The sequence below is a fragment of the Hordeum vulgare genome, chromosome 2H (genome assembly GCF_904849725.1).
Source record: "Hordeum vulgare subsp. vulgare chromosome 2H, MorexV3_pseudomolecules_assembly, whole genome shotgun sequence".
In the NCBI taxonomy this organism is placed as follows: Eukaryota; Viridiplantae; Streptophyta; class Magnoliopsida; order Poales; family Poaceae; genus Hordeum; species Hordeum vulgare.
In genome coordinates, this window is record NC_058519.1 from 174,650,162 (window position 1) to 174,669,139 (window position 18,978).

Genomic DNA, 18,978 nt, shown 5'->3' on the forward strand with positions numbered 1-18,978 from the left:
TGATCAACGAGCTAGTCAACTAGAGGATCACTAGGGACATGTTGTGGCCTATGTATTCACACATGTATTACGGTTTTCGGTTAATACAATTATAGCATGAACAATAGACAATTATCACGAATAAGGAAATATAATAATAACCATTTTATTATTGCCTCTAAGGCATATTTCCAACATGGCCGGCGGGAGATAAGGCGTGGCCAGCGTGGTGATAGGGCGCGACCGACGGGGACGGGGCAAGACCGACGGATGACGGGGCATGGCTGACAGGTGATGGTCCATGGCCAACGAACGACGGGGCGCGACCGACGAGGTTGGACACGGTCGGCGTGGCCGGCACGGCCAGCTGGAGGAAGGGATGCGGCCGCCGGACCGGAGGAAGGAGCTCTTTATCCCAGTTTTACAGTTTATTTTAGAACTTTTGTTTGGCCGTAGCTAAAATAAACCCTTAAAATGTCTTTTTTCAATTTATATTCTAGTTTTATAGTTTGCGTTTTTAAGAGATCTGCTAGAGATGCTCTTATACGTATTCATAAACAATGATCGATCAGTCCGCACAAAATTATGAACCCTCATGACTAGCAAGCATTCTTCACGGATGATGGCACACGCGAATGTTTTAGGTGGCATTTTTTGTTATGAGGGTGTGATATTTTTTCAAAGCCACATGGCAGTTTCTTCACAAAAGAATTTTTCATTTATAAATTGTTGCCCTTTAAATTTCTAACGTCAATAGCCACCACACAGCCACCACACGTGTTGTGAGAGTAACATCCAATCATACGTTCCATAACCACTAATTGAGTATATCATTGCATGCATGTACAAGCGATGAAATTGATGATGTTACCAGAATTCTTTTGTCTTTTCAGTTTTTAAAATGTTTTATCTCATAAATAAAAAATCTGATTGAAAACCCGTTTTCACTATTAAATTCGCTCCGACGAGATCTCTGAAACTAGATTTCATATCGATATGTTTCAACGACTTTTTTGGTGGTTTAAAGTTGTCATGTCTATTACGCATAAATTGTCATCATGATTGCACTAAAGTTGTCATGATATATTTCAACTACTTAAATTTCCTCGTTTAAAGGAAATTTTGATATGTTATAGAAAACGAATTAAGAAACTAAACTTATCATGATAAATTACTAAAATTTACCAAGATCCATGAAATAATTTTGACATGGTTGATAAGTAAGAAGAAATATGTTGTCGACCACTTTAAAAATGCATGGCCAACGAGTCAAATTTGTAATATACCATAGATTAAAATTGCCATGATGAATTACTTAAATTTATCATGATGCATACACTAAAATTTCCCATGGTTCGTACAAAAAATATTTTCCATGTATCAAAATACTATAATATTTTGACTATGATCCATGAATATTTTGACTATGGTCAAATACTTTATCTATAAACTCAATTTGTCATGATGAAACACTAAAAATTATCATGATCCATGAATTAATCTTGCCATGGTTAATTACCAAAAAATTCATGGTCAATTAATTAAAATTGCCATGAAAATTAGTTTAAATAAAGTGGTACCTTTAAATCTAGAATAAAAAACTGAATAAAACATGTCATGGCAACTTTATTGTAAACTCTATGCCAACTTTTGTGTAAACATCGTGGTAACTTTTGGCCCCAAAAAAGGTCGTCAAAACATATCAATATGGGATCTAGTTTTGAAGATCTCGTCGAGACAGATTTAGTGATGAAACTGAATTTTTAATTAGGTTTTTTATTTAAGAGATAAAACAAAAAGATTTCGCTGATGCCATATATATGATGTGACAAGATGGATAGTTATAAAGGCATGTGGACCATGTTGCCACGTGCCATACTTGTAGGTGTTATCATTTAGGTGGAAAAAAGAACTAAACCTACCATCAAATGACGTTTGATTGTCACCCGTCTCCCATCGAACGTCAGTCGGGTAATCCACAACCGAATACCCCATTATTAAATCATCAGATTCATATGATTACATGCAATGCAACATGAAACTAGTCTAAATTTTAGATGGTGACCATCCTAGTTGTTGCGGTCGTGTCCATGGTCGATGTCCAGTTGCGCTCCTCGAAGTGAAGATGTGGTCGCCGACGAGGAAGAGTAGGACATGGGACACGAACCAGCTCAGGAGACTTGAGGCGTCGTCTTCTCCCATGTTGTACTCTTACTCGTCGGAGTCCGTGTCTGCACATCAATGGTCGATGTGAGGTCGATGGGGATATGTCATGGTCGGTGCCCATGACGTCCACCGTGATGCACTTGCGGTGCCGGGGTTATCAATCACCTGTAACGATGCTGAAGCATGCGACTCCGCCTCACCAACGTTTGTCGCGAGGGATGTCGCGACCTCTCGCGCCTGCTACCTCGCACTGCGGGTAGGTCGCACCATATTTGTGTCGAACGTGATGCGAATGTGCACATCTCACTTGGCGCGTCAATGAAGGGGTTGCGCTTTCGCCATGACATTCAGACGCCAGATGGACCTCATCGTCTCCATCGAGGCAGCGGTGATGCGCATCGCATCAGATCCATGCACCATTTGCGGAGACTTAATGGATTCGCGAAGGATGGAGTACGACCGATGTCGGGTGTGACGCCCCCAACTTGATCGTACGCTAATCATACATGCAATGCGCACCATATCACAACACAACTCTCGACACAAAATAAAGTCATACAAGATTTATATTACAAGCCAGGGCCCTCGAGGGCTCAAATACATAAGCTCCAACACAAATAAGTCAGCGGAAGCAACAATATCTGAGAACATACATAAGTAAACAAGTTTGCCTTAATAAGGCTTGCACAAACTGTTGGAAATATGTCCTAGAGGAAATAATAAAGTGGTTATTCTTATATTTCCTAGTTCATGATAATTTTCTATTATTCATGCTATAATTGTATTAGCCGAAAACCGTAATATATGTGTGAATATATAGATCACATTGTGTCCCTAGTGAGCCTCTAGTTGGCTAGCTCATTGATCAATAGACGATCATGGTTTCCTAATCATGGACATTGGATGTCATTGATAATGGGATCACATCATTGGGGAATGTTGTGATGGACAAGACCCAATCCTAAGCATAACACTTGATCGTGTTGTTCGTGTGCTAAAGCTTTTCTAATGTCAAGTATCGTTTCCTTAGACCATGAGATTGTGCAACTCCCGGATACCGTAGGAGTGCTTTGGGTGTATCAAATGTCACAACATAACTGGGTGATTATAAAGATGCACTACAGGTATCTCGGAAAGTGTTTGTTGGGTTGCATGAATCAAGACAAGGATTTGTCACTCCGTGTGACGGAGAAGTATCTCTGGGCCCACTCGGTGAACCATCATCATATTGAGCTCAGTGTGACTAAGGAGTTAGCCACAAGATGATGTGTTACAGAACAAGTAAAGAGAATTGCCGGTAACGATATTGAACAAGGTATAGGGATACCGACGATCGAATCTCGGGCAAGTATCATACCGATAGACAAAGCGAATTGCATACGGGATTGATCGAATCCCCGACATCGTGGTTCATCCGATGAGATCATCATGGAACATGTGGGAAGCAACATGGATATCCAGATCCCGTTGTTGGTTATTGACCGGAGAGGTGTCTCGGTCATGTCTGCATGCTTCCCGAACTCGTAGGGTCTACAGACTTAAGGTTCGACGACGCTAGGGTTATAGGGAAATAGTGCACGTGGTTACCGAAGGATGTTCATAGTCTCGAATGAGATCCTGGACGTCACGAGGATTTCCTAAATGGTCCGGAGGTAAAGATTGATATATAGGAAGTGAGGATTTGGTCACCGAAAGTGTTTCGGGCAACACCGGTAATGTACCGGGACCACGGGAATGGTTCGGGGGTCCACCGACAAGGGGCACCAGCCCCAAGTTGCTACATGGGCTAAGAGTGGGTGGGAACCAGCCCATATGTGGGCTGGTGCGCCTCCACAACCAGCCCAAGGCGCACAAGGGGAGGAGAGAGGGGAAACCCTAGGCGTGGGAGGCCACCTTGGTCCTCAAAGGCCCACCCTAGGGCCCTTCACCCTTGGTCGCCGCCCTCCTTGGTCTCTAGGGCTGCCGCACCCTTTAGTGGGAAACCCTAAAGGGTGGGAACCTCGTCCCTCTCGTCCTATATATATAGAGGACTTTTGGGCAGATTTTAAAACAACAATTGCCTCTCTCTCGGCGCAGACCTACTCCTCCTCGTCCTCGTCCTCCGTAGTGCTTGGCGAAGCCCTGTCGGAGTTACCACATAGCTCCACCATCACCACGCCATCGTGCTGCCGGAGCTCTCCCTCAACATCTCCTCCCTCCTTGCTGGATCAAGGCGTTGGAGACGTCACCGGGCTGCACGTGTGTTAAACGCGGAGGCACCGCCGTTCGGTGCATAGATCGGAATCCACCGCGATCTAAATCGCTGGGAGTACGACTCCATCAACCGCGTTCTAGCAACGCTTCCGCTTAGCGATATTCAAAGGTATGAAGATGCTCTACAACCTCTTTCGTTGTTGGCTTATCCATAGATAGATCCTTGTATGACATGGGAAATTTTTGAAATTACTATGTTCCCCAAGAGTGGCATTCGAGCCAAGGTTCTATGCGTAGATTCTATGCACGAGTAGAACACAAAAGTTGTGGGCGCTGATTTTGTCAATTTCTTGCCGTTACTAGTCTTATCTTGATTCGGCGACATCATGGGATGAAGCGGCCCGGACCGACTTTACACGCACTCTTACATGAGACTGGTTCCACCGACCGACATGCACTAGTTGCATAAGGTGGCTAGCGGTGTCTGTCTCTCCCACTTTAGTCGGATCGAATTTGATGAAGAGGGTCCTTATGAAGGGTAAATATCATTGGCATATCAACGTTGTGGTTGTCATGTAGGTGAGAAACGTTCTTGCTAGAAATCTTAACCAACCACGTAAAACTTGCAACAACAATTAGAGGACGTCTAACTTGTTTTTGCAGGATATGCTATGTGATGTGATATGGCCAAAAGTATGTGATGTTACATATGTGATGTATGATATTGATCATGTTCTTGTAATAGGATTCATGACTTGCATGTCGATGAGTATGACAACCTGCAGGAGCCATAGGAGTTGTATTAATTTATTGTATGAGATGCAACGCCATGTTGATTACTTTACTTTATCGCTAACGGTTAGCTATAGTAGTAGAAGTAATAGTTGGCGTGACGACTTCATGGAGACACAATGATGGAGATCATGGTGTCATGCTGGTGGCAATGATGATCATGGTGCCCCGAAGATGGAGATCAAAGGAGCGAGATGATATTGGCAATATCATGTCACTATATGATTGCATGTGATGTTTATCATGTTTTTCATCTTATTGCTTAGAACGGCAGTAGCAAAGATAAGATGACCCCTCATTAAAATTTCGAGATATGTATTCCCCTAAGTGTGCACAGTTGTGAAGGATCGTTGTCTCGAAGCACCATGTGATGATCGGGTGTGATAGATTCTAACGTTCGCATACAACGGGTGTAAGCCAGTTTACACACGCAAAACACTTAGGTTGACTCGACGAGCCTAGCATGTACAGACATGGCCTCGAATATGGGAGACCGAAAGGTCGAACATGAGTCATATGGATGATACGATCACCATAAAGATGCTTACCATTGATGACTAGTTCGTCTCACGTGATGATCGGACACGGGCTAGTCGGCGTGGATCATGTAACACCTGGATGACTAGAGGGATGTCGATCTAAGTGGGGTTCATTAGTAATTTGATAAGATGAACTTAATTATCATGAACTTAGTCTAAAATTTTCTTTACAAATATTGTAGACCAATGGCCAACGCAAATGTCCCATTCAACTTCAACGCGTTCCTAGAGAAAACCAAGCTGAAAGATGATGGGAGCAATTATGCAGACTGGGCTCGTAACTTAAAGCTCATCCTCATGGCTTCCAAGAAGGCATATGTCCTTAATGCACCGCTAGGTGATCCTCCCGTTCCCGCAGCAGACCAGGACGCTAGGAACGCCTGGCAGTCGCGAAGTGATGACTACTCTCTCCTTCAGTGCGGCATGCTTTACAATTTAGAGCCGGGGCTCCAAAGACGTTTTGAGCAACACGGAGCATATGAGATATTCGAGGAGCTGAAACTTGTTTTGCAAGCTCATGCTCGGGTCGAGAGATATGAAGTCTCTCACAAGTTCTTTAGCTATAAGATGGAGGAGAATAGTTCTGTCGATGAGCACATACTCAGAATGTCTGGGTTGCACAACCGCTTGACTCAGCTGTGAGTTGAATTTCCGAATGATGCGGTCATTGACAGAATCCTCCAGTCGCTTCCACCTAACTATAAAGGCTTTGTGATGAATTACAACATGCAAGGGATGGAAAATACTATTCCCGAGTTGTATTCAATGCTGAAATTTGTGGAGGTAGAAATCAAGAAAGAGCATCAAGTGTTGATGGTCAATAAGACCACCATTTTAAAGAAGGGCAAGGGTAAGAAAAGCTTCAAGAAAGACGACAAAGTAATTGCCGTGCCCGGGTAAGCCAGTTATCGGGAAGAAGTCAAAGAAAGGACCCAAGCCTGAGACTGAGTGCTATTACTGCAAGGGAACCGGTCTGTGGAAGCGGAATTTCCCCAATTACTTAGCAGACAAGAAGGCCGACAACATCAAAGGTATATGTGATATACTTGCTATTGATGTGTACCTTACCAGCGCTCGTAGTAGCTCCTGGGTATTTGATACCGGTGTTGTTGCTCACATTTGCAACTCTAAGCAGGAACTGCGGAACAAGCGTAGGCTGGCTAAGGACGAGGTGACGATGCGCGTCGGGAATGGTTCCAAGGTCGATGTGATCGTCGTTGGCACGCTACCTCTACATCTACCTTCGGGGTTAATTTTAAACCTTAATAATTGTTATTTAGTACCAGCTTTGAGCATGAACATTGTATCGGGGTCTCGCTTGATGCAAGATGGCTACTCATTTAAATCTGAGAATAATGGTTGTTCTATTTATATGAGTGGTATGCTTTATGGTCATGCCACGCTGGTCAATGGTTTATTCCTGATGAATCTCGATCATGATGTTACACATATTCATAGCGTGAGTACCAAAAGATGTAAGGTTGATAATGATAGTCCCACATACATGTGGCACTGCCGCCTTGGTCATATCAGCGTAAAGCGCATGAAGAAACTCCATACAGATGGACTTTTGGAGTCTCTTGATTTTGGATCATTTGACACATGCGAACCATGACTCATGGGCAAGATGGCCAAGACTCCGTTCTCCAGAACAATGGAGCGAGCAACCAACTTATTGGAAATAATACATACCGATGTATGCGGTCCAATGAGCGTTGAAGCCCGCAGTGGCTATCATTATGTTCTCACCCTCACTAATGATTTGAGTAGATATGGGTATGTCTATTTAATGAAGCACAAGTCTGAAACCTTTGAAAAGTTCAAGGAATTTCAGGGTGAGGTGGAGAATCAACGAGACAAGGAAATAAAGTTTCTACGATATGATCGTGGAGGAGAATATTTGAGTCACGAGTTTGACACACACCTAAGGAAATGTGGAATTGTTTCACAACTCACGCTGCCTGGCACGCCGCAGCGTAACGGTGTATCTGAACGTCTTAATCGCACTTTATTAGATATGGTGCAATCTATGATGTCTCTTAGCGATTTACCGCTATAATTTTGGGGATATGCATTGGAAACCGCCGTATTCACTTTAAATAGGGCACCATCTAAATCCGTTGAGACGACACCATATGAAATTGGTTTGGCAAGAAACCTAAGGCGTCGTTTCTTAAAGTTTGGGACAGCGATGCTTATGTGAAGAAACTTTAACCAGAGAAGGTCGAACCCAAAGCGGAAAAATGCATCTTCATAGAATACCCTAAGGAAACTATTGGGTACACATTCTATCTTATATCCGAAGGCAAAATCTTTGTAGCGAAGAACAGATCCTTTCTAGAGAAAGAGTTTCTCTCGAAAGAAGTAAGTGGGAGGAAAATAGAACTTGATGAGATAATAGTAGCTCCTCTCGATCCGGAGAGTAGCATGATACGTCTCAAACGTATCTATAATTTTTGATGGTTTCATGCTGTTATCTTGTCAACTTTGGATGTTTTATATACCTTTTATATCTTTTTTGGGACTAACTTATTAATTCAGTGCCAAGTGCCAGTTCCTGTTTTTTCTTTGTTTTTGACTCTTTTCAGATCTGATTTTGGAACGGAGTCCAAACGGAATAAAATCCCTGAAATAATTTTTTCCAGAATAGAAGAAGATCGGGGGACTTGAGGGCTAAGGCAGGAGGCCCACATGGAGCCCACAATCCCTGACGTCGTGGCCAGGGGGGCCTACGGCGACCAGGCTTGTGGCCTCCGTGGCGCTCCCCTGTCCTAGCTCTTTGGACTATATATTCCCTAAAATCCCAGAAAAAATCAAGACGTCCACGAAACCACTTTTCTACCGCCGCAAGCTTCCGTTTCCGCGAGATCTCATCTGGAGACCCTTCCCGGTGCCCTGCCGGAGGGGACTTTGGAGTTGTAGGGCTTCTACATCAACATCATCGCCTCTCCAATGACTCATGAGTAGTCCACTTCAAACCTACGGGTCCGTAGTTAGTAGCTAGATGGCTTCTTCTCTCTCTTGGGTCTTCAAAACAAAGTTCTCCATGATCTTCATGGAGATCTATCTGATGTAATCCTCTTTGGCGGTGTGTTTGTCGAGATCCAATGAATTGTGGATTTGTGATCAGATTATCTATGAATTATATTTGAGTCTTTGCTGATTTCTTATATGCATGATTTGATATCCTTGTAAGTCTTTCCGAGTCTTGGGTTTTGTTTGGCCAACTATATTTATGATTCTTGCAATGGGAGAAGTGCTTGGTTTTGGGTTCATACCGTGCAGTGACCTTTCCCAGTGACAGAAGGGGCAGCAAGGCACGAATCGTGTTGTTGCCATCAAGGGTAACAAGATGGGCTTTCATCATAAATTTGAGATTGTCCATCTACATCATGTCATCTTGCTTAAGGCGTTACTCTGTTCTTATGAACTTAATACACTAGATGCATGCTGGATAGCGGTCGACGTGTGGAGTAATAGTAGTAGATGCAGAAAGTATCAGTCTACTTGTTTTGGACGTGGTGCCTATAGATATGATCATTGCCATAGATAACATCATGACTTTGCGCGGTTCTATCAATTGCTCGATAGTAATTCGTTCACCCACCGTCTACTTGCTTTCATGAGAGAAGCCACTAGTGAACACTACGGCCGCCGGGTCTATTCACAACTACCGTCTCCACTTTCACTTTTACTTTGCTTTGTTTACTTTTTTGCTTTCAGTTCTCACTTTGCAAACAATCTATAAGGGATTGACAACCCCTTCATAGCGTTGGGTGCAAGATCTTTGTGTTTGTGTAGGTACTTGTGACTTGACGCGATCCTCCTACTGGATTGATACCTTGGTTCTCAAACTGAGGGAAATACTTACCGTCGCTGTGCTACATCACCCTTTCCTCTTCAAGGGAACACCAACGCAAGGCTCCAAGGCCGCGGGGGAATCCTTTGCATATTTGCCAAGGAAGTCCCTATAGGCGTAGCCCGTAGTAGAAGGATTCCTGGCGCCGTTGGCAGGGAAGGTCTTTTGTTGCCGTAGCAGAAGTATTTCTGGCGCCGTTGCCGGGGAGAGATCAAGTCAAGATCTATCCAAGTAAGTGTCACAAACTCATCTCTTACATTTACCTTTTTTGCCAGTTGCGTCGCGTTTTCCTCTCCCCCACTTCACATTTGCCGTTTTCTTTTGCCTTTTTTCGTTTGTCTTTTTCGTTTGCCTTTTTCGTTCGCCCTTTTTCTCTCGCTTGCTTTCTGTTCGCTTGTGTGCCATGTGCCTTCAATATGCTTGCATCTTCGCTTGCTGAAAATCTAGTGATATGGATCCTCATCCACTTGCTAATCTCTTTAAGAGATCCAATTATGTTGATCCAATTGCTAGTAAGTTGAGTGCACTTGACTATCTTTATGGAGTTTTGCTTGAGATGCGTGAATCTAAAAATTGTGAGGAAGAAATTTATGAAGTGATTCAGAGGGCTCCGTGGATGAAAAGCATGATTGCAATGGTTTCACTATAAATTCTATTAGTGACAATCATGCTAAGAATATGCAAAACCCTAAGCTTGGGGATGCTAGTTTTTTTATGTCCACTACTTGTTGCAATGATCATGAGTGCGGCGATGATTTTTCTTATGATCTTGAAAATTTGTGTAAGCCTCATGATGAATATGATATTTGCAATATTATTGAAAGTGGGTTTGGAGAAGTCATGACTTTAGTTGATGATAATCCCACTATTTTTGAAGAGCGTCAACTTTGCATGCATGTGGATCATGAAAAGAATATCCTATGGGATAGCTATATTGTTGAATTTGAATATGATCCCACATGTAATTGCTATGAGAGAGGAAAATATTGTGGTAGAAACTTTCATGTTACCAAATTACCTCTCGTTATGTTGAGATTGCTATTGTCTCTTTCTTCTTCCTTGCATTTGGTAACTATTGGTTGTCTTGCCAATTTGTTTTCCTATAAAATGCCTATGCATAGGAAGTATGTTAGACTTAGATTCCATCACCTTATGCCTAACTAAGGGCGTTAAACAATAGCGCTTGTTGGGAGGCAACCCAACGAATCTATCCATTTTCTTTCTGTTTTGTGTTTTCCATACTTTCATAATTCTGTTATGATTGTGTTTTTTTGTGTTTCTTTTGCGTTTGTGCCAAGTGAAACCGTTATGATTAGTCTTGGGGATGATCGTTTGGTCATGCTGGAAAAGACATAAACTTTCTGCTCACGAAAAGAATTTTCATTTTTTTCTGTAAGAGCTTTTGAGTTGATTCTTTTTGCTGCTGATTGCTACGAAAATTCTTCAGACTGTCGTAATTTTTCAGAATTTTTGAAGTATCTGAAGTATACGAAGTATACAAATTGCTACAGACTGGTCTCCTGTTAACAGATTCTGTTTTTGTTGAGTTGGTTGCTTATTTTGATGGAACTATGGATAGTATCGGGGGGTATTAGCCATGGAAGATTGAAAATACAGTAACCCAACATCAACATAAGTAGAATTTAAGTTTGCTACAACACCTAAGGAAGTGGTGATTTGCTTTCTTATACTAATGATATCACGAGTTTCTGTTTAAGTTTCGTGTTGTGAAGTTTTCAAGTTTTGGGTGAAGTTCTTATGGACAAAGAGATAAAGAGTGGCAAGAGCTCAAGCTTGGGGATGCCCAAGGCACCCCAAGTTGATTCAAGGATGCCGTAAAAGCCTAAGCTTGGGGATGCCCCGGGAAGGCATCCCCTCTTTCGTCTTCAATCCATCGGTAACGTTACTTGGGGTTATATTTTTATTCACCACATGTTATGTGTTTTGCTTGGACCGTCTTGTATCGTAGGAGTCTTTTATTTTTGTTGTGTCACAATCTTTCTTGCTGCACACCTAGAGAGAGAGAGACATGCACTCACCGTGATTTTCTCAAGCTTCACTTATATCCTTTGGTTAGACAATTCAGCTCACATGTGTTTCACTTATATCTTTCGAGCTAGTTGATTTTGCTCTGTGTGTTTCCGTTCTATCTTCTAGAGCACGGAAGCGCGTGGTGTGGTAGTTGATCTATGCTACGAAAGTAGTCTCAAAAGGGGTAGTTATCCAAAGGGATATGAAAACTTCCACCTTCATGTGCATTGAGTAGTTAGAGAAGTTTGATTCATCTCAATTAGTTTTGAGTTGTGGTTGTGGTAATATTGAAGTTATACTAGTAAGGTGTTGTGGATCTAGAAATACTTGTGTTGAAGTTAGTGATTCCCGTAGCATGCACGTATGGTGAACCGCTATGTGATGAAGTCTGAGCATGATTAGTCTATTGATTGTCATCCTTTGTGTGGCGGTCGGGATCGCGTGATGTTTTATACCTACCAACCCTTCTCCTAGGAGTATGCGTTGAATGCTTTGTTTTGATTACTACTAAAACTTTTGCAACAAGTATATGAGTTCTTCATGACTAATGTTGAGTCCATGGTTCAGATGCACTTTCACCTTCCACCATCACTATCTTCTTTAGTGCCGTGCAATTTTCGCCGGTGCATTAAACCCTTAGCCTCCCTCAAAACAGCCACCATACCTACCTACTATGGCTTTTTTCAAAGCCATTCTGAGATATATTGCCATGCAAATACCACCATGACATTGCCACCACTTCTACATTGCAATTGCATGATCATAAGATAGCTAGCATGATGTTTCCATTGATGTCTATGCCATGCTAGATCATTGTCACGGCACACTACCGAAGGCATTCCTTATAGAGTCATCATTTCTCTAAGTTTTGAGTTGTAAGTGTGATGATCAGCATTGATGGAGCAGTGTCCCATGTGAGGAACTAAAAGAGGCCAGCGAAGCCCATTTACAAAAAGAGGCCAAAGATGCCCACCAAAAAAAAGAGGCCAAAGAGCCCACCAAAAAAATGAGAGAAAAAGAGAGAAGGGACAGTGCTACTATCTCCTTTCCACACTTGTGCTTCATATTAAGCACCATGACCTTCATGATTGAGAGTCTCTCGTTTTGTCACCACCATATAGCTAGTGGGGGAATTTTCATTATATAACTTGGCTTGTATATTCCAATGATAGGCTTCCTCAAAATTGCCTTAGGTCTTCGTGAGCAAGCAAGTTCGATGCACACCCACTAGTTTTCTTTAAGAGTTTTCACATACTCTTAGCTCTAGTGCATCATTTGTATGGCAATCCCTACTCATTCACGTTGATATCTATTGATGAGCATCTCCATAGCTCATTGATATGCCTAGTCAATGTGACCATCTTCTCCTTGTTTGCCTTGCAACCTCCACCGCACTCCATTCCACTTATAATGCTAAAACCATGGCTCACGCTCATGTATTGCGTGAGAGTTGAAAAAGTTTGAGAAAGTAAAGGTGTGAAAACAATTACTTGGACAATACCGAGGTTGTGCATGATTTAAATTCGTTGTGCAAGGATGATAGAGCATAGCCAGACTATATGATTTTGTAGGGATAACTTTCTTTTGGCCTTGTTATTTTGAAAGTTCATGATTACCTTGCTAGTTTGCTTGAAGTATTATGTCTCCACGTCAATAGCAAACTATTGTTTTGAATCTAATGGATCTGAACATTTACATCACATAAGAGGAGTTACAAAGGACATCTATGCTAGGTAGCATGAAAGCATCAAAAAATTCATTCTTTATCACTTCCCTACTCGAGTACGAGCAGGAGTTAAGCTTGGGGATGCTCGATACGTCTCAAACATATCTATAATTTTTGACGGTTTCATGCTGTTATCTTGTCAACTTTGGATGTTTTATATACCTTTTATATCTTTTTTGGGACTAACTTATTAATTCAGTGCCAAGTGCCAGTTCCTGTTTTTTCTGTGTTTTTGACTCTTTTCAGATCTGATTTTGGAACGGAGTCCAAACGGAATAAAATCCCCGAAATAAATTTTTCCAGAATAGAAGAAGATCGGGGGACTTGAGGGCCAAGGCAGGAGGCCCACGGGGAGCCCAGAAGCCCTGACGTCGCGACCACGGGAGGGGGGGGGCGACTAGGCTTGTGGCCTCCCTGGCGCTCCCCTGCCCTAGCTCTTTAGCCTATATACTCCCTAAAATCCCAGAAAAAATCAGGACGTCCACGAAACCACTTTTCCGCCGCCGCAAGCTTCTGTTTCCCCGAGATCTCATATGGAGACCCTTCCCGGTGCCGTGCCAGAGGGGACTTTGGAGTTGGAGGGCTTCTACATCAACATCATCGCCTCTCCAATGACTCGTGAGTAGTCCAATTCAGACCTACGGGTCCGTAGTTAGTAGCTAGATGGATTCTTCTCTCTCTTGGATCTTCAAAACAAAGTTCTCCATGATCTTCATGGAGATCTATCCGATGTAATCCTCTTTGGCGGTGTGTTTGTCGAGATACGATGAATTGTGGATTTGTGATCAGATTATCTATGAATTATATTGAGTCTTTGCTGATTTCTTATATGCATGATTTGATATCCTTGTAAGTCTCTCCGAGTCTTGGGTTTTGTTTGGCCAACTAGATCTACGATTCTTGCAATGGGAGAAGTGCTTGGTTTTGGGTTCATACAGTGCGGTGACCTTTCCCAGTGACAGAAGGGGCAGCAAGGCACGCATCATGTTGTTGCCATCAAGGGTAACAAGATGGACTTTCATCATAGATTTGAGATTGTCCATCTACATCATGTCATCTTGGTTAAGGCGTTACTCTGTTCTTATGAACTTAATACACTAGATGCATGCTGGATAGCGGTCGACGTGTGGAGTAATAGTAGTAGATGCAGAAAGTATCGGTCTACTTGTTTTGGACGTGGTGCCTATAGATATGATCATTGCCATAGATAACGTCATGACTTTGTGCGGTTCTATCAATTGCTCGACAGTAATTCGTTCACCCACCGTCTACTTGCTTTCATGAGAGAAGCCACTAGTGAACACTACGCCCCCCGGGTCTATTCACAACTATCGTCTCCACTTTCACTTTTACTTTGCTTTGTTTACTTTTTTGCTTTCAGTTCTCACTTTGCAAACAATCTATAAGGGATTGACAACCCCTTCATAGCGTTGGGTGCAAGCTCTTTGTGTTTGTGCAGGTACTTGTGACTTGACGCGATCCTCCTACTGGATTGATACCTTGGTTCTCTAACTAAGGGAAATACTTACCGCCGTTGTGCTACATCATCCTTCCCTCTTCAAGGGAACACCAACGCAAGGCTCCAAGGCCGCGGGGGAATCCTTTGCATATTTGCCAAGGAAGTCCCTATAGGCGTAGCCCGTAGCAGAAGGATTCCTGGTGCCGTTGCTAGGGAAGGTCTTTTGTTGCCGTAGCATAGCACAACGCAAGAAAATGTTTCTGGGGCGCCTGCACTAGCTAGAGATGAAGTTAATGATGATGATCATGAAACTTGGATGAAGTTGCTATTGAACCTCGAAGGTCGACGAGGGTACGTTCCGCACGAGAATGGTACGACAACCATGTCATGGAAATCATGTTGTTGGACAACAGTGAACCTTCGAACTATGAAGAAGCGATGGCGGGCCCGGATTCCAACAAATGGCTTGAGGCCATGAAATCCGAGATAGAATCCATGTATGAGAACAAAGTATGGACTTTGGTGGACTTGCCCGATGATCGGTGAGCCATAGAAAATAAATGGATTTTTAAGAAGAGTACTAATGCAGATGGTAATGTGACCATCTATAAGGCTCAACTTGTCGCTAAGGGTTATCGACAAGTTCAAGGGATTGACTGTGATGAGACTTTCTCACCCGTAGCGATGCTGAAGTCGGTCCGAATCATGTTAGCAATTGCCGCATTTTGTGATTATGAAATCTGGCAAATGGACGCCAAAACGGCATTCATGAACGACTTTCTTAAGGAAGAATTGTATATGATACAGCCGGAAGGTTTTTCGATCCTAGCAATGTTGACAAGGTATGCAAGCTCCAGCGCTCCATCTATGTGTTGGTGCAAGCATCTCAGAGTTGGAACATTCGCTTTGATGAGGTGATCAAGGCATTTGGGTTTGTACAACCTTATGGAGAAGCCTGTATTTACAATAAAGTGAGTGGGAGATCTATAGCATTTCTCATATTATATGTGGATGACATATTGTTGATGGGAAATGATATAGAACTATTGGAAAGCATCAAGGCCTATTTGAATACGAGTTTTTCAATGAAGGGCCTTGGAGAAGCTGCTTACACATTAGGCATCAAGATCTATAGAGATAGATCGAGATGCCTCATAGGTCTTTCACAAAGCACATACCTTGACAAGATATTGAAGAAGTTCAATATGGATAAGGCTAAGAAGGGGTTATTGCCTGTATTACAAGGTGTGAGGTTGAGTACGACTCAATGCCCGACCACGATGGAAGATAGAGAAAAGATGAGTACCGTCCCCTATGCTTCAGCCATAGGCTCTATCATGTATGCCCTACTGTGTACCAGACCTAATGTGAACCTTGCCATAAGTTTGGTAGGGAGGTACCAAAGTGATCTAGGAGTGGATCACTGGACAGAGGTCAAGAATATCCTAAAGTACCTGAAAAGGACTAAAGATATGTTTCTCATATATGGAGGTGCCGAAGAGCTCGTCGTAAAAGGTTACGTCGATGCTAGCTTCGACACAGATCTGGATGACTCCAAGTCACAAACCGGATACGCGTATATTTTGAATAATGGGGCAGTTAGCTTATGCAGTTGCAAGCAAAGCGTCGTGGCGGCATCTACATGTGAAGCGGAGTACATAGCTGTTTCGAAAGTAGCACAGGAAGGAGTCTGGATGAAGGAGTTCATCGCCAACCTAGGAGTGATTCCCAGTGCATCGGGCTCGATGACTCTGTTCTATGACAACAGTGGAGCTATTGCTATTGCAAAACAGCCCACGTTTCACAAGAAGACCAAGCACATCAAGCATCGCTTCAACTCCATTCGTGGATATATCCAGGATGGAGATATAGATATTTGTAAAGTTCATACGGATTTGAATGTCGCAGACCCACTGACTAAACCTCTTCCATAGGCAAAACATGATGAGCACCAGAACTCTATGGGTGTTCGATTCATCACAATGTAACTAGATTATTGACTCTAGTGCAAGTGGGAGACCGTTGGAAATATGCCCTAGAGGCAATAATAAAGTGGTTATTATTATATTTACTAGTTCATGATAATTGTCTATTATTCATGCTATAATTGTATTAACCGGAAACCGTAATACATTTGTGAATATATAGATCACAATGTGTCCCTAGTGAGCCTCTAGTTGGCTAGCTCGTTGATCAATAGATCATCATGGTTTCCTGATCATGGACATTGGATGTCATTGATAACGGGATCACATCATTGGGGAATTATGTGATGGACAAGACCCAATCCTAAGCATAGCACTAGATCGTGTTGTTCGTGTGCTAGAGCTTTTCTAATGTCAAGTATCATTTCCTTAGACCGTGAGATTGTGCAACTCCCGGATACTGTAGGAGTGCTTTGGGTGTACCAAACGTCACAACGTAACTGGGTGACTATAAAGGTGTACTACGGGTATCTCTAAAAGTGTCTGTTGAGTTGTACGAATCGAGCCCTAGATTTGTCACTCCGTGTGACGGAGAGGTATCTCTGGGCCCACTCTGTAATCCATCATCATATTGAGCTCAGTGTGACTAAGGAGTTAGCCATGAGATGATGTGTTACGAAACGAGTAAAGAGAGTTGGCGGTAACGAGATTGAACAAGGTATAGGGATACCGATGATCGAATTTCGGGCAAGTATCATACCGATAGACAAAGGGAATTGCATACGGGATTGATCGAATCCCCGAAATTGTGGTTCATTGATACGTTCCAAACGTATTTATAATTTTTGCTTGTTCCATGATCTTTTGGGTGACATTGTTATATGTTTTGCTACACTTCTATATCTTTTTACACTTGTTTGGACTAACCTACTAACTTAGTGCACCCAGTGCAAGTTTCTGTCTGATGATGTTTTTTTGCACGGGCTTTTACCCAATTTTTCGGAGCCCCAAAAATCCCGAGAAAAATATATAAAAATCAGCGTAACGGAAGCTTCCAAATCACCAAAGATGTGCTAGAGGGGGGCCAGGTGCTGTCCAGACGACCTCGAGGCGCGACCTGGCCCCTAGCCGCGCCCACATGCCGCGTGGGTGGGCCCACTTCTTCTAACACCCTCCTTTGGCCTATATTTACTCCTCCGAGAGGAAACCCTTCCACAACATCCAAAATCATGATTTTCTCCATCGTTCCACCGGTGCAGCGCTTCCGAGATCGGGAGCGTCACGAGACCTCTTCCCGGCACCCTCCCGGAGGGAGGATTGACCTCCGAGAGCTTCTCCACCACCATGGACGCTTCCCGGACGTGTCGTGAGTAGTCCTCCTTGGACCATGAGTCCATGACCAGTAGCTATGTGATGTCTTCTCTCCAATCTTGTGCTTCCATGATTAGCCCTTGTGAGCTGCCCTACATGATCAAGGCATCTATGTAATTTTCCTGCTATTGCTATGCTCGGTTTGTTGGGATCCGATGGATTATGAGATTATTTTCAGATTCTTATGAGTTATATATTTGATTATCTTTTTATATTCTGTTCTTTAGTTATTCATGCATGTTCTCCGTTGCTCTTTATTGCTTTGGCCGAGTAGTAGATTGTAACTCCAAGAGGGAGTGTTATGCATGATTGTGGGTTCATGCCCCCTGATGTCTATCTTGAGTGACAGAAACATGAGACCAGGGGATGTGTTGTTGCCATGAGGGAGAAAACAACGGTGCTTGTGACCACGGTTGCAAGGATTGTTTACCTTACACATAGTTCATTAATGCAGTTGTCCGTTGCTTTGAGTTTACACTTTGGGTGGGACTCGCAACTTAATACGTGCGAGATGTTCTGGACAGATATCTCAAGGTGGATGATTAGTAAGTAGATGCTGATGAATAAACTGTCTACTTGTCTTGGCGTATTTCCCATTACTATTGAGACTCTAACTTTCAAGTAGCATAATTAGCATTGCGGTGCGTTTATAATTCCGTCAATTGCCCAACTGTAATTTGTTTACCCAAGTATAGTTGTTTATCGACTTTTGGGAGAGAGACATCACTAGTGAACATCATGTGACTCCCGTCCATATCACCACCATTGCTTACACCTCCATCATTTACTGCTTTCATTTACGTTTCCCTTGCAATCACTATCACTATTCCTGCTTGTGTTTTGATCCTTTGCAAACTACAAGGCCGGAGAGATTGACAACCTCTGTGTACTCGTTGGGAGAAAAGTTATCTGTGTGTGTGTAGATCCACGTCTTCTAC